Source organism: Lycium barbarum, chromosome 8, assembly GCF_019175385.1.
Source record: "Lycium barbarum isolate Lr01 chromosome 8, ASM1917538v2, whole genome shotgun sequence".
NCBI classification, from domain to species: domain Eukaryota; kingdom Viridiplantae; phylum Streptophyta; class Magnoliopsida; order Solanales; family Solanaceae; genus Lycium; species Lycium barbarum.
In genome coordinates this window covers 12,661,304-12,675,819 of record NC_083344.1, presented here as the reverse complement: position 1 = coordinate 12,675,819, position 14,516 = coordinate 12,661,304, and the positions used below count along the sequence as shown (strand labels likewise).

Here is a 14,516-nt window from a genome sequence, read left to right as displayed (position 1 = left end):
GGGTGCGCACAAGGTAAACCCCGCTCCTGTGCAATAGCCCGCAAACCACACAGGAGAGATAACCCGCACTAGGCAAGCCCCGTGCGACGAGCTCGACCCAGAACACAAATCCCCTGCTGTCGTAGGCAGGGGGTTTCGAACCTGAGACCTCCATTAAGTCCCATGCTCAACCAACTGAGCCACCCTTGCGGGTACAAATACAGAGTCTTGTAAAAAAGATAATACAGAAACTCAAGGAATCATGACATTGCCACTGAATACCAGTAAATTTTTTTTTAATTTTTTTTTTTGAAACAGTTAACATTCTATTATAGACAAAGCTACACCAAAGGTGTACTTCAGTAATACTTACAAGTAGTGGTTACAAAGGCAAAACCTACCACCTAGGACCTTCACAGACAATCTAAAACAGTGACAATGTCCTCAACCTCTTGAGGACAGTGTTTTGGACGGCGGGCGGCGACAAAAGGCGACAAGGGCCTGCCTCGCCTTAAGGCGAGGCGAGGGGCGAGGCCTCGCCTTTTTGAAGTGCGGCGCCAATAAATACCAAAAAATTAAAATATTTAATTGCATATGTAAATACTCAAACCATATTAGCAAATATTTCAGTTCAAAAATTAAAAGTAGATAGTAGATACTAAAAGTCTAGAACTTGAATGACTCAATAATTCATAAGTGATAAGACAAGCAATACTAAAATTCAAGCAATAGTGCAATACTAAAAGTCTATTCAAATTCAAGATCTTCAATAGGAAAAAGAGGAGAAAATAGAAAAAGAAAAAAACAGAGGAGAAAAAACAGGGACGCGTACAGAAAAAGAAGAAGAGAGTACAAGAAGGAAAAAAAATGCAGAAGTCGCCGGAAATAGAGGAGTCGCCGGAAAAAAAGAAGAACTGAAGAAGAAGCAGAAGTCGAAAACAGAGGAGGAAGAAAGAAGAAGGAGGAGAAAGAGAGAGCGTACCTGAAAAGCTTGAAGGAGAAGAGAGGAGGAGGCAAAAAAAACCCTAGCCGCTGTTTTTCTTTTGATAGTAAGTTTCATTTAAGTCTTTAACTTCTTTTAATTGCTTCTTTTTTAAAAAAACCCACTGTCGCCTTGCCTTCACTGGCGCCTCGCCTCGGCGCCATTAGCGCCTTTGGCGCGCCTTTTGAAGGTGACCTCGCCACAGCCCTAAAAGGCGTTAGAGCCACGCCTCTCGCTAGGCCTGTGCACAAATCGGTTCAATCCGAATTTCCAAACCGATTTGAAATAATTCGGATAATTCAATTTGGATGATACAATTCGATATCGATTTACAAATGCAATTGTAAAATATTACGGTTTAATAGTTCGGATACGGTTGGCTTCAATTATCAACCGAACCGATCCGAACAAACCGAATTTATATGCCACTAGTGACTAATATGACTAATTTGGTATATGTAATGTGGTGTTGGCGGATTTGTATGCTTGCAAATTTAGGATCTCACTATTTTTGTTATGTTTACCCTAAAACTGAAATGAAATAGTTACTTGTTTAAATTTCGAATAAACCGAACAAATCGATTTGTGTAACCGAACCAAAATAATAAAAAACAAATCGAATTGAACATAGAATGGATCGAGTTTGGGTGAGAATTTTATAAAGTCGAAATTTGAAATTTCAACTCGATGATGGCCAAAACCGAACCGAACCGACTCGTGCACAGGCCTACCTCTCGCCCTTGGCGAGAAGGCGCTCGCCTTTCACAACACTGCTTGAGGAAGGTCATGAATACACCAAAAATAGAAAAACACTAGACAATTCATTTTCAATTTCTGAAAGGAGATGCTCTTGTCTTTAAAACATCTCTGGTTTCTCTCCTACCAAATTGTCCACCAAATGCAAGCTGGGACAATCTTCCATCTCTCCCTGTGTCCTGACATATTCCCATCTCTATTCCAGCAAGCTAGAACATCCAACGTACTCCTTGGCATAGTCCACCTGATTCCCCTCAAATTGATGAATATTTGCCAAAGTTGTTGTGTCACTTTACAATGTAAAAAGAGATGGTTTATTGTCTCTGCTTCAGTTTCACAAAAAAAACATATGGAACAAAGCTGAAGTCCTGCTTTCATCACTTTGTCCTGAGTTAGGACAGCTTGTCTAGCCACTAACCAAGAAAAACAAGCCACCTTTTGTGAAATCTTCACTTTCCATATCATCTTCCAAGGCCAAAACCCAGACTGAGGCCTTATATCTTGTAAGCACTTATAAGCAGATTTGACAGAAAAAGAGCCCGTTTGGATTGGCTTACAGCTTAAAGCTGTTTGCAGCTTATAAGCTGAAAAAAATAAGTTGGGGTAGTCCAACTTATTTTTTTTGGCTTATAAGCTGTTTTCAGCTTATAAGCTGCTTTAGATAAACTAAGTCAAATGGGTCCAATTATTTTTTTGAGCTTATTTTAAGCATAAAATGACTTTAAGCTGGCCAGCCAAACACTCAAAAAAGCTGAAAACAGCTTATAAGCCAACTTATAAGCCAATCCAAACGGGCTCAAAGACCCTTTCTTCTCCTTCAGCTAGACTAGACTATCTTCATTAGAAGACAAATCCTTGGAAAGTTCAAGGGTGCTATAGAAATCTGTCAACCTCTCCACTTCCCAATCATTGAGTAGTCTTCTGAAGCTGAGATTCCACCCTTGGTTGTCCCTAGCTTCCAAAATTGTTGCCCCCTTCTGCTGGTTCAAGTTATATATATCAGGAAACATGTGTTTTAGGGAATGTTGCCCAATCCAAACATCATTCCAAAGTGATGTTTTCCCTCCATTGCCTACTTTGATCCTGGTATTTTTCCACATTGTAGGCCACTGATTCCTGATGGTTCTCCACTAGCCAACACCATAAGGATTCTTCACTTCCTTTGTGACCCATTGACCTTCCATTCCATATCTTGACAGGACAACCAGTTTCCACAAAGACTGTTCATTTGAAACAAATCTCCATAGCCATTTCAACAGAAGGCTTTGGCTTTGTGTCCTCAGGTTCTTAATACCCATTCCTCCTGCTTGCTTACTGGTTATGACTGTCAACCACTTCACCAAATGAATTTTTTTGTCTCACTGTTTCCTTGCCATAGGAAATTTCTTCTGATGGTATCCAACTTTTCAATGACATTCACTGGCATGGGAAATATAGACATCATTTAGGTTGGCATGGCATCAAGAACACTATTAGAGCCTGTTTGGATGGGCTTAAAAAAGGCAGCTTATAAGCGTAGCCCAACTTATTTTTTTTTTGGCTTATAAGCTGCTTTTTTTAAGCTAAGCCAAATGGGCCAACTTATTTTTTTGGGCTTATTTTAAGCACAAAATGGCTTATAAGCTAGCCAGCCAAACACTCAAAAAAGCTGAATACAACTTATAAGCTGTTTTCAGCAACTTATAAGCTAAGCAAAACGGGCTCTTAATAAGAGTCAGTCTACCTCCCAGAGATAGGTATTGGCTCTTCCAATTAACTAGTTTCTTTTCACATTTCTCCAACACTGTATTCCAGATATTCTTAGATTTACTCTTAGCACCCAGAGGCATGCCAAGGTATGTAGTAGGAAGTTTCAATAATATTTGGCACCTCATTAACTGGACACACAAAGCTCTTCCCCCAGTTTATGTGAAGTCCAGATATAGCTTCAAAGAGAATAAAAATAACTCTCATGTATTTCAATTGGTAACTTTCTGCATCACAAAAGATTTAGAGTGTCATCAGCATATTGAAGATGAGATATTCACTCCTTGATTCACCCCAGCATTGGTCTTGAAACCCCTGATTCTGTTGTTGAACTGAGCTGTACTCAACATGTCACTAAGTCCTCCCATTGCTAGAATAAATAGAAAAGGGGATAAAGGGTCCCCTTGTCTCAAACCTCTTTCAGAGGAGAAGAAACTAGAAGGTGATCCATCGATCAAGACTGAAAACTTGACAGTACTTGTACAAAATTTTATCCAGTTGATCCATCTCCAGCCAAACCCCATTTTCTCCAAAGTCTTCCATAGGAATTCCCAGTTTAAATGGTCATATGCTTTTTCTATGTCAAGCTTACACAAAATTCCAGGAACCTTAGAAATCTTCCTCAAATCAACACATTCATTTGCTATCAAGATGGCATCCATTATCTGTCTTCCTTTGATAAAAGCCATTTTGTTGTGCATCCACCAATTTAGACATCACTTTCTTCAGTCTGTCAGTTAGCAGTTTAGAAATGATCTTGTAACAGCTACCTATCAAGCTAATTGGTCTAAAGTCTTTCAGTTCTTTGGCACCCACCTTCTTGGGGATCAATGCTATGAAGGTGGCATTGAAACTCTTTTCAAAATAGCCTTGCTCATGGAAATTTTGAACCGCAGCTACCACATCCCCTCCTACCACATCCCAATAATGAGGAAAGAAGGCCATAGAGAAACCATCTGGACCAGGGGCTTTATCCCCTGCACATGAAAAGACACAATCTTTAATTTCCTGTTCTCCAAACTGTCTCTGTAGCAAGATATTATCTACATCATTGATCATAGATTGTACTCTGGGATTGAATCGTGGTCTCCATGTTTCTGTTTCAGAGTATAGATTTTGATAGAAACTAGTGATCTCCTCACTAATCTCTGCTGGTTCATCTACCATAGCCCCATTTATCAGCAGGCTATCAATGTTGTTATACCTCTTGTGACAGTTAGCAGTTTTATGGAAAAACTTGGTATTCCTGTCACCTTCTTTGAGCCATAAAGTCCTGGATCTTTGTCTCCAGGCCACTTCCTCCCTTTCGATATTCTCCTCAAACTCCACAGTTAGGACAGCCCTCAGGTAGGCCTCATCATCAGTCAGAAGTCTTTGGTCTTGTATCACATCCAATTCGGACAATTGATTGAGGATGTTTTGTTTTTGTAACCCCAAATTACCTTGTACAGTTCTACTCCATTCTTTTAACTTCACCTTCAAGGCTTTCAGTTTGCAGGAGAGGATATAATCTGGCCTACCTTCATACACCCCAGCTTCCCACCAAGCTTTCACTCTATCCTTAAAATTTTCTGTCTGTAGCCACCAATTCTCAAATTTGAAGTAAGAGTTTATCCTCTCCCAGTTGCCACATTCCAGTATCAAAGGACTGTGATCTAATGTGACTCTTTCTAGAACTGATTGCTTGATTTTTCTGAAAGACACTTCCCATTCTTCTGAAATCAGGAATCTGTCCAGCCTTGCTGCAATGTCATACCCTTCCCCTTTTTTCCATGAAAACTTGCTACCTACCAGGGGTAGGTCCTCCAATTCCATGTCCTCTATAAATTCAGATAGATCCTCCATTGCTTTATTGAATCTTGTACAATTCTTCATCTCAGATGGAAATCTCACAGTGTTGAAATCTCCGCAGATAATCAAGGCCCATTAAAGAGGCTTCCGACTGCCCCTAGTTCCCACCACACCTCTTCCCTTTCCACTCTACCATTAGGAGCATAAACACTTAACAAATGCCAACAGAACTCCTGTGATTTTCCAGTAAATTTGCAGGTGATACAGTAAGAACCCACCTCACATATTTCTCCTTCCCAAATGCTATGTCCCAAAGGATAATAATACCCCCTCTAGTTCCACTAGCCTCTAGTTGTGCATACTTCACCCACCTATTAGCCCATATCTCTTTAATATTATCCCTTATGTCACCTTCCAGTTTGGATTCTTGAAGACAGTACACACCTGCCCTCCATTTGCTCATCATATTTTTTATTTTCGGCCTCTTTCTGCGATCATTAAGGCCGCTCACATTCCATGATACTATGTTAACCTTCATTGATTTGGTTAATAAAGCATCCCCCCCTACTTCTTGTACCAAAACTGACAAAATTACTGTCCGGTTCCAGATTCCTCAGTTCTTTAGAACCTTGACTTTTGGAGTCACTGGAACAATAGCAACAGCCTTTTCATTCACATCTTGTCGCTTCCCATCAATTTTCATAAACAACTCCAGTGCCGCTTTCTCGCAGCCCTGAAAATGAACACCAAACTCCTCACTCATTCCGATAATATGTTGTTTGATCCAAATAGGGATCCCTTGGTCTGAACCCGAGAGAACTGCTTGATCGGTTGAGTTTAACGGAATAACATCCACAATAGTTAAACCTCCTTCTTCCTCCAATTGTAGATTCTCCTCTGCTAATGCCAACAGAGGTTGAGAGTCATCTATTTGGATAATCGACATATCATCATCATCTTTTTGTTCATCATGGTTCCCCCTTTGGTATTGCAAGGCAGGAAAAGAATTAGGTGGTGATGGATTTTTGTTATTGAGGGTCTGGGCAATTTTGGGGACTGAGGGAAAATTCTGGTTGGTGGGTGAAGATTTGAGTGGTGCGACTATGGAAGGTATAGAAGAAGATGAAGAAGTGAATTTTGTCGCCTCCCACTGCGAGAAAGATTTGAGAAATTTGGAAGCGGTTGTCTTCAGTTCAAGCAGCACTGGATCGACATGAAATTGGGGCCTAATTGTTTGTGGATTTTGAGTCTCACGTGACAGAGCACGTGTTTCATTAAATAAACCCTCCTGCTTGTCTGGTTCCTCTATTTGTGAAAAGGCCTCAAAACGATTTTGGCCTAAAGAAATTTTTGGGCCTGAAATTTTGTTCATCAGAGGAAAATCACGCGGGGGACTCACGTGCTTCCTTTTTGAATTTGAAATCTCCTCTACAGCTGTCTCCTCTGACAAAACCCTCGATATCTGATTGGTAAAAGAGGATTCGCCTCTTTCACTGTTGTCTTCTCCGATGGAGTAAACCACCGGAATTTCAGCCCAGATCTGGATAGTGAAGTTCAGACCTTCGTTTTTTATTGTCACCTCCTTGGGAATACTGCAACCATCTCCCCTGATTTTGACCCTAGCCCATTTGAGGTGATTCCGTAGCTGCGTTTCCTCTTCAGTTTCAATCCATCCACCACAATGATCACCAAGTTTTTTGAACGTCTTCAGCGACCAGAGATGTAAAGGAAAACCTACAAATCCTACCCAAATAGAGTTTGCCCTAGCAATAGATTGAACTGCCCCTGACGTCAGGTTCCACCAATTCATTATTGCTGGGCATCTTCGCCAATACCAAGACCCTTTAATAACTTGTTCAGCATTTGCTTTGGAGGCAAATTCAAGGAGGAAACAATGATTCCCCATTTCGTAAATGTTTAACCCATGGGCTTGTTTCCAAAGGGATTGTGACCAGCTTCTAATATCCTTCAGGGTTGGAAACTCAGAGTTGCTAGCATTGAATACACACACGAAACTTCTGTTAAGGACTTCATTGTGCTTTGCTACCTCATCAATGCTAACTACTTTGTTCTTTTCCTTGACCGGTCTCGAATCCACCTGGATATGAGAATCATTAAACTTTCAGCCAGACCATTTAATACCTCTGATTGCCTCAGCAAAAGGTAGATTTTCTTCGATAAACCTGGGAGCACAAGCTGAGTTGACAGAGGACTGGGCATTAATGAATCTGGCCATCTTATTTGCTATGTCTTTCCACCTCAAATTGAAAGGCAGTTCAGGAACTATGATTACTGATCTTCTTCTCCCTTGTAAGCTAACAATACTGATATACCTGCCGGATTTGTTGAAGTTCCTTGAGCAGAAAGTTTCCGAAAAACTATCTTTTCTCTTCCATCTCTTGACTAAATTCCCTTTAGTCTTTGAGGCTTCCATCATGACTTGAGTTATCCAATCCAGAGTCGTCTTGTTGAATGTTGCTCTTCTGATATATTCCTTGCCTCTTTCAGTCCAGTCGAACCATACCTTGGCTGCATCAAAGGATCTAGAAACATCATAAGATTTGAAACCTACTGCAAAAATATATGGTGTTATCCATCTAGAAATGTAGATTCTGAGAAGGGTAATAAGAGAAAGAAAGAAAGGAAAGATTCCGATGATCAGAAGGATCACCGGAGGATGGACACTAGAAAGTTTTCTCGGAATAAGTGCCTGGGAGCATTTTTTAATTATAGCTTCCCCCTTATCACGTACATGGGATTTTTTCTGACTACCAGTAATTTATCAGTTCCAAATCAGCCTTATTTTATAAGCAGCCTTATTTTATAATGCTTCTGCTCACACGGCCAAGAACAAAATGCAACAAAAAAGATATGGTTATGAAATTCATGCAAATCAAGTATACTTTATTACATTAATGAAGGTGGAAAAAAATCACAGCTGACATTCAAATGATTATAGAGACGAGGTAAATTTTCTGATAGAACATGATCACATTGAAAAACTAAACAGAGAAGTAATTAGATGTATGTTACTCCTATCTAATAGTGTCCACAGGATTCAATATTCCATGGACAACTACGACGAAGCTACACATGGAGAGATCATGGATAGCTCAACGGCGTCTGCATCCATCTCACTAACTAAAGTCGCCAGCATTATAACACAGTCCCTTTTCCCTCAAACTCTTAAACTAACAAGTAGAGTATACACTTAAAAGTTAAAATCCATGATCTAAAATATAGAGACAAACAATTACAGTAGAAAATCGCAAACAGATTTCTACGTCTTAAAAAAAAAAAAATCCCTTACCTCCATCTTCTAAGTTGGTGGAAAATGACAATATGAAGTACGACCCATTTCGAATAGCAATGGCAATTTCCAGAAGGACCAATGAACACAAGACAATATTATTGTTCTATGAAAATGCCAATCCTGTAAGCATCCAGTAATCTTGGATCATATAAACCTTAAAAAATACATTCTTAACTAATTCGAATATGATGTTGACTGTTCACCTATAGTATACTCTATCAATTTCGAACAAGTTCTAATCGAATTTCAGGAAAATCACAGTTATTTATATTATATGGTTCAGGGATGAAAAGATGGGGTTGATCTTGTCAGCTCTGGTGCTCCAGTTATGGTTGATGTAACCAAGATTCTAGAAATATAAAAGAAGTCCCCAATAAGAAACGATACTAATTGAAGATAACTAAAGTGCACTGAAAATGATATCCATAGCTTACAATGTGTACACATAAGGGAACTCACATTATTTATCATATAAAGTATGCAGTAGATCTGATTTCTAAGATAAAGAAGAGTGGAAAAACAATCAACATATCCAAAGTGATGTACCTCCTCAATAAGCCAGCCTAGAAAGCTGAAGATATTGCACTGGATGTCATTTCTTTTGCAGAGATAAAAGGAAATTGTGCCTTAGGGATAGTATAGATGAATAAACCAAGGGATTTTTTTTTTTTTTTTGGATAAGGTAAAGTTTTATTAATAAAGTACAAAATGGTACAAAGCAGTACATGACTAAGCATCCACAACAGACAAATCTATGTATTCCCACCCAACAGATACAAGAAATCCAAGTATTGATCCATATTCTCTATTGTGCTACTATTACACCAGAACTATAAATTATGCAAAACATTTGTTCTTCACTACAGATATATCACTTCTCTTCCCTTCAAACGGGCACCGTTTCTTCCATATTCGTTTCATATTTCTGGCGACTCTTTTGGCTTTGCCAGCTTTCCAGTAAGCAAGTGATCATCTGGGCCATGACCCAAGAAACACCTGCAATATTTAGAAAGAGCTCCCAACATTGTTTAGAAAAGCTACAGTGAAGTAGTAAATGTTCCACGATTTCTTGATCTTTTTCACATAGATAACACCTATTGCATAAAGAAAAACCCCTTCTTTGTAAATTGTTTAGAGTTAGACATGCTTCCTTTGCTGCTATCCAACCAAAGCAGGCTGCCTTAATAGGAGCTTTAGTCTTCCAAATCATCTTCCAAGACCATTTTGGTACACTATGGCCAACCTGTTGAAGTAACTGTAGCAACTTTTAACTGAAAATCTTTTATCCTTGCTGCTGACCCAAATCAAGTTGTCCTCTTTATTCTGATCAATTGTCACTGGTTCTAACAGTTGAAGCAACTGATAATAACTATCTATTTCCCAATCATTCAGATTTCTCCTGAGAACTATCTCCCGCCCTAAACTTGAGACGAATTCTGAAATGTATCCCTCTTTATTCAGAGAACATCTAAACAGGGCCGGAAATCTGATCATAAGACTTTCATTTCTAAACCAAGAGTCTATCCAAAATTTTATCCTGGCCCCATTGCCCAAATCTACTCTACTGTATTGTAGAAATTCATCCCATAGCCCACTATTCACTTTTTATTTTCTGGTATCATGTCAAGGACAGAAGGATTCTCCTTTACAACGTTTACCAATAACTCAACTGTAGCTGCATCAAATGAGAAGCCCCTACCAGTCATTTCCTTCATAAAAGTTGTCATTTCACTAATTTTGCTACACCTTAGATATCCTCGCACAAAAACATTGTATGTGACATAGTCTGGCAAACAACCGTTGTCCTCCATTTTTCTAAGCATATCTTTAGCTTCATCCAAAAACCCGCCAAGACAAAATGCATTTATCATTGTATTGTATGTTCTCGCATTCGGAAGCAATCCCATTAAAGGAAGCTTCTCAAAAATAGCATGAGCTTTGTCGAGTTTACCATTTTTGCACAATCCATTAATGACAACATTATAAAATTCAATGCCAGTATATTCTATCTTTCTTTCCAACTTATTAAAGAGCGACATAGCTTCTTCAACAAGTCCATGCTTAAAATATCCATTGAGCAAAGTGCCATGAGTGTATATATCAGGTATGGGCCCTGCAGATAGCATCTCCGCATAAATTTTTCTTGCATCGCCAATTCTTCCAACTCCAAAAAGACCTTGCAAGATAGTATTGTAGGTAATAATATTAGGCTTTGATCCCCTTTGAGAAATTTCATGGAACAATTGCATGGCCTCAACCACTTGCTTTTCCTTACCGTATCCATTTATAAGTATGTTATAGCTAATAATGTTAGGGTCAATATTCTTATCAATCATGATATCAAAAATTCTCCTTGCTCTATCCAGTTGACCACCCAAACAATATCCATCCATTATCACATTGTAGGTGATTATATCAGGCTCTACACCTTTAGCGGTCATGTGTCTCATTACTTCCTCGGCATCTTCAACATTTCCTTCATTGCATAATCCGTCTATCACTATGTTGAAGGTGCACACATCTGGATAAATATTATGGTTCACCATCTCGGAGAACAAAATCTTAACCTTTTCCCACTGACCAAGCCTGCACAAACCGTCAATTAATGAACTATATGTGACTATGTCCGGAGGAATACCTTTCTGCTTCATCTCGTTCAAAAGGTTGATAGCAGCATCTAAGTTTATATCTTTACAAAGGGCATCTATAACAATGTTGTAGTTAAATATGTCGGGCTTACTGTTTCCTTGTTCCATTAACCGGAGCAAACTTGGAATTTTCTGAGTATGGCCCCTTTTGCTGAGCCCATTCATGACGGTTGCATACATGACTTCATTAGGCTCACAAATCTTCTCTCTCACCAATTTTTTGAACAAGTCAACTGCCTCTTTGACCTTATTTTCAGCAAAGAATCTCCTCTAATTAGAGTGGTAAAAGTGACAACATCAAATGGAATGCCATTCTTCAAGTAAATGGGTAACACTGAAAACCCACAATCAGCACGATGCATCAGGCAGTAACTGTTAATGACGATATTCAAGATAAATCCATTAATTGGGATACCCAATTTCTTTAATTCTCTGAAAAGAGAAATGACAGCAGAGTAATGCTTCATATTGAGCATAGTCTTAAATAATTGACAGAAGACGGGAACTGAAGGAAGATGCTTCATTGTAACCATTTGATGGAAGAGAGTAGCAGCATCATCTAAACACTTAACTTTCTCAAAAGTGATAAGTTTAGCCTTTACTGAAATGGATTTATTAGTATGGCATGAAGAATAAGGTCTTGTTGAACAAGGATTAAGGGAAATATGAAAGAAAGAGAAGAAGGGAACAATACCATTGCGAGGGCAACACAGAAAAACTCTCCTCATCTTCGATGGCTAAGAAATCTCTCTCAGTGAATTTCTGTGTGCCCTAATTTTGTTAGCTGAGATGAGACTAAACTAAAGTAGCGAAGTAGAATAATAACCGGGTCTTTTTGGTTGGGTTAAATGGGCAATGTGCACCTGAGTTATATAAGTTTAATTATTAAAAAATAAGGGACATTCGCACGAATGTCCCTATTTTAGGGTGGTCTTTAATTTTTGTCCCTCAAATTTATGATTTTTTAATATCTGGCCTTCAACATTTTGGCGCGACATAATTTAGATTTCGCTCGGCATATTTTACATTTAACTTCAGCATATGTATCGTAACAGCTACGCAAATTATGCCGGACAAGGCAAAAATTTCAACATTCAACATAATCTGAATAAACGGCATGATTTTATATTTCGCTCGGCATATTTTACGTTTAACTTCGGCATATATATCATAACAACCACACAAATTATGCCGGACAAGACAAAACTTTCAACACACAACATAATCTGAAAAATACTAGTACAAAACGTATGCCGCATAACTTAATTCCTACATAATTTATGCCGAGCGAGGCAAAAGTTCAGTTTTCAAAGATAAAAATGTTACAGAAATTATGCACAGCGAAGCAAGTCTGGATATTTTGACAAAAAAAAATAGCATGGGTAAAAATTAAAGACCACAAATATGAGGAACAAAATTTAAAGACCAATGCGTTTTGAAGGGAAATCTGTGCAAGAACTTGAAAAAATAAGGTTTTAACATGACATGAGATGTCAAATAGGACAAAAGGTGAGATGGTAAGCATCATTGGTAAGCACAATTCACCTCCAACAAGAAGGTTGTGGGTTCGAGTCTCGTCATCATCTTTACTGAATTTCCGAAAATTCTTCAACGGATATGAAAGTGGGTGGGCCCTGATTTTGTATGCAAGTTGTTTCGGACACGTGCCTCATCCAATTTTTATTTCGAGTATTTTGGCCATTTATTGCGCAAATTGCCATTTAAAGACGTCAGTTTTTAATTTTTACCCCTCAAATTGTTGGTCTTTAGTTTTGCGCATAGCCTAAAAAAATGGCTAAAAATATCCCGAGATTCTGGGTTCGAACCTCAGCTCAGTAAAAAAAAAAAAAAAAATTTACAAGGCAAGGTTTCGCAAAAGTTCTGTCTGATAAGGCAGAATTTAGTTATGCCTTAAGACAAATTATGCCTTATAAGGCAGAAATTAAAGCTATGCCTTTAACGCATAACTTTTGTAGTTCTAAGTTATGTCTTAAAGCATAACTGGCATAGCAAAACCTTTGCCTTGTGATTTTTTTTTTTGACTGAGCTGGGGTTCGTACCCTCAACCTCAGGGTATTTTCGACCACGTTTTTAGGTGAAGCGCAAAAATTAAAGACCACTACAAACAGTTTTTGAACTCCTATACACAGAGAAAGAAAATGTACAGGAAGGTGAGAGGATGATATTGTATACGGTAAAAATCGAATATATGTTAGGCCGGTGAGACCGGTGACCGAGGGTAGAAAGAGATCAGCACAGGTATGGAGATTTGCTTTCTAGATCGGAGGTGTGCTTGAACCGAGGAAAGGGAAGAATATTGTTCGGTCCGATTTTCCCATAGCCGAGTTGATCATGGTTGTTCCTCCGTTTGATCATGGACGTTCCTCCGTTTGATCATGGTTGTTCCTCCGTTTGATTGTGGTCGTTAGTCCGTCTGATCGTAGCCATTGGTCCGGGAGATCCGTTGCGCGACTGCCACGCGTCGATAACGTCGTGCCATGTTCAACTGCCAATCGTACAGGTGTCAGACCGTACGGCCAACCTAACCCAACCTAATCCATTTCAGAGTTTTTTCTTTATTTTTTAGTTTCTCATATTGTATGAAGCCCATAAAGCAACACTATAAATAAGGGTCATTGCCCACTTTTGAGGGGTTGGCTTCTTCATCTCAAGAACTCTTGTAATAGCAAAAAATATATACAAATCTCTCTCAATATCGTATTTTGATCCGAATTTGTTGTGTTCATCTCTTAAATTTGTTCAATCGAGTACTACTCATATATTAGTATACACATAAATCCATAGCGAATCCCTGGTCATTATTGCTCTCTTCATATCATATCATACATATCTTTTTTCCGCCAAAAAGATAGAGGTTTAACCACATATCCTATACCTACTCACAAATTTAATTGATTATCCAAATTCGGGGTAAACAGTTTGGCGCCCACCGTGGGGCTAGGATAATAGTGGTCTTTTATCTTGATCTCTACCTTACCCATCAAAATAAAAAACATCTGCTGTTCGTCTTTGAAAAAACGGACTAAATGGCTAACAGTGGGCAATCTGGTCACGTCAACAACAACAAGATCGTGGCCGAAAATGAAGGCAGCGGGCCACGAGGATTACCAAACCCTGCTGACCCTAACCCCGTTAATTCGAGGGAGGGCCTCAACCATCAAAACACCGTGGACCAGGAGAACGCCGCCCAACCAGCCACTGATCATTTGAATACACACAATTCAATTACTTTGTCCCGGACATAGGGCCGGAAAGAACCGGATACCCTGAATGATAATAT

At 39.0% G+C, this 14,516-nt stretch overlaps 1 pseudogene; it reads right to left on the bottom strand.

Moving 5' to 3' along the window:
* Window positions 1-9,208: 9,208 nt before the first annotated feature.
* On the bottom strand, window positions 9,209-12,039 carry LOC132605942 (putative pentatricopeptide repeat-containing protein At1g12700, mitochondrial; annotated as a pseudogene).
* Between the last annotated feature and the right edge of the window lie 2,477 nt (window positions 12,040-14,516).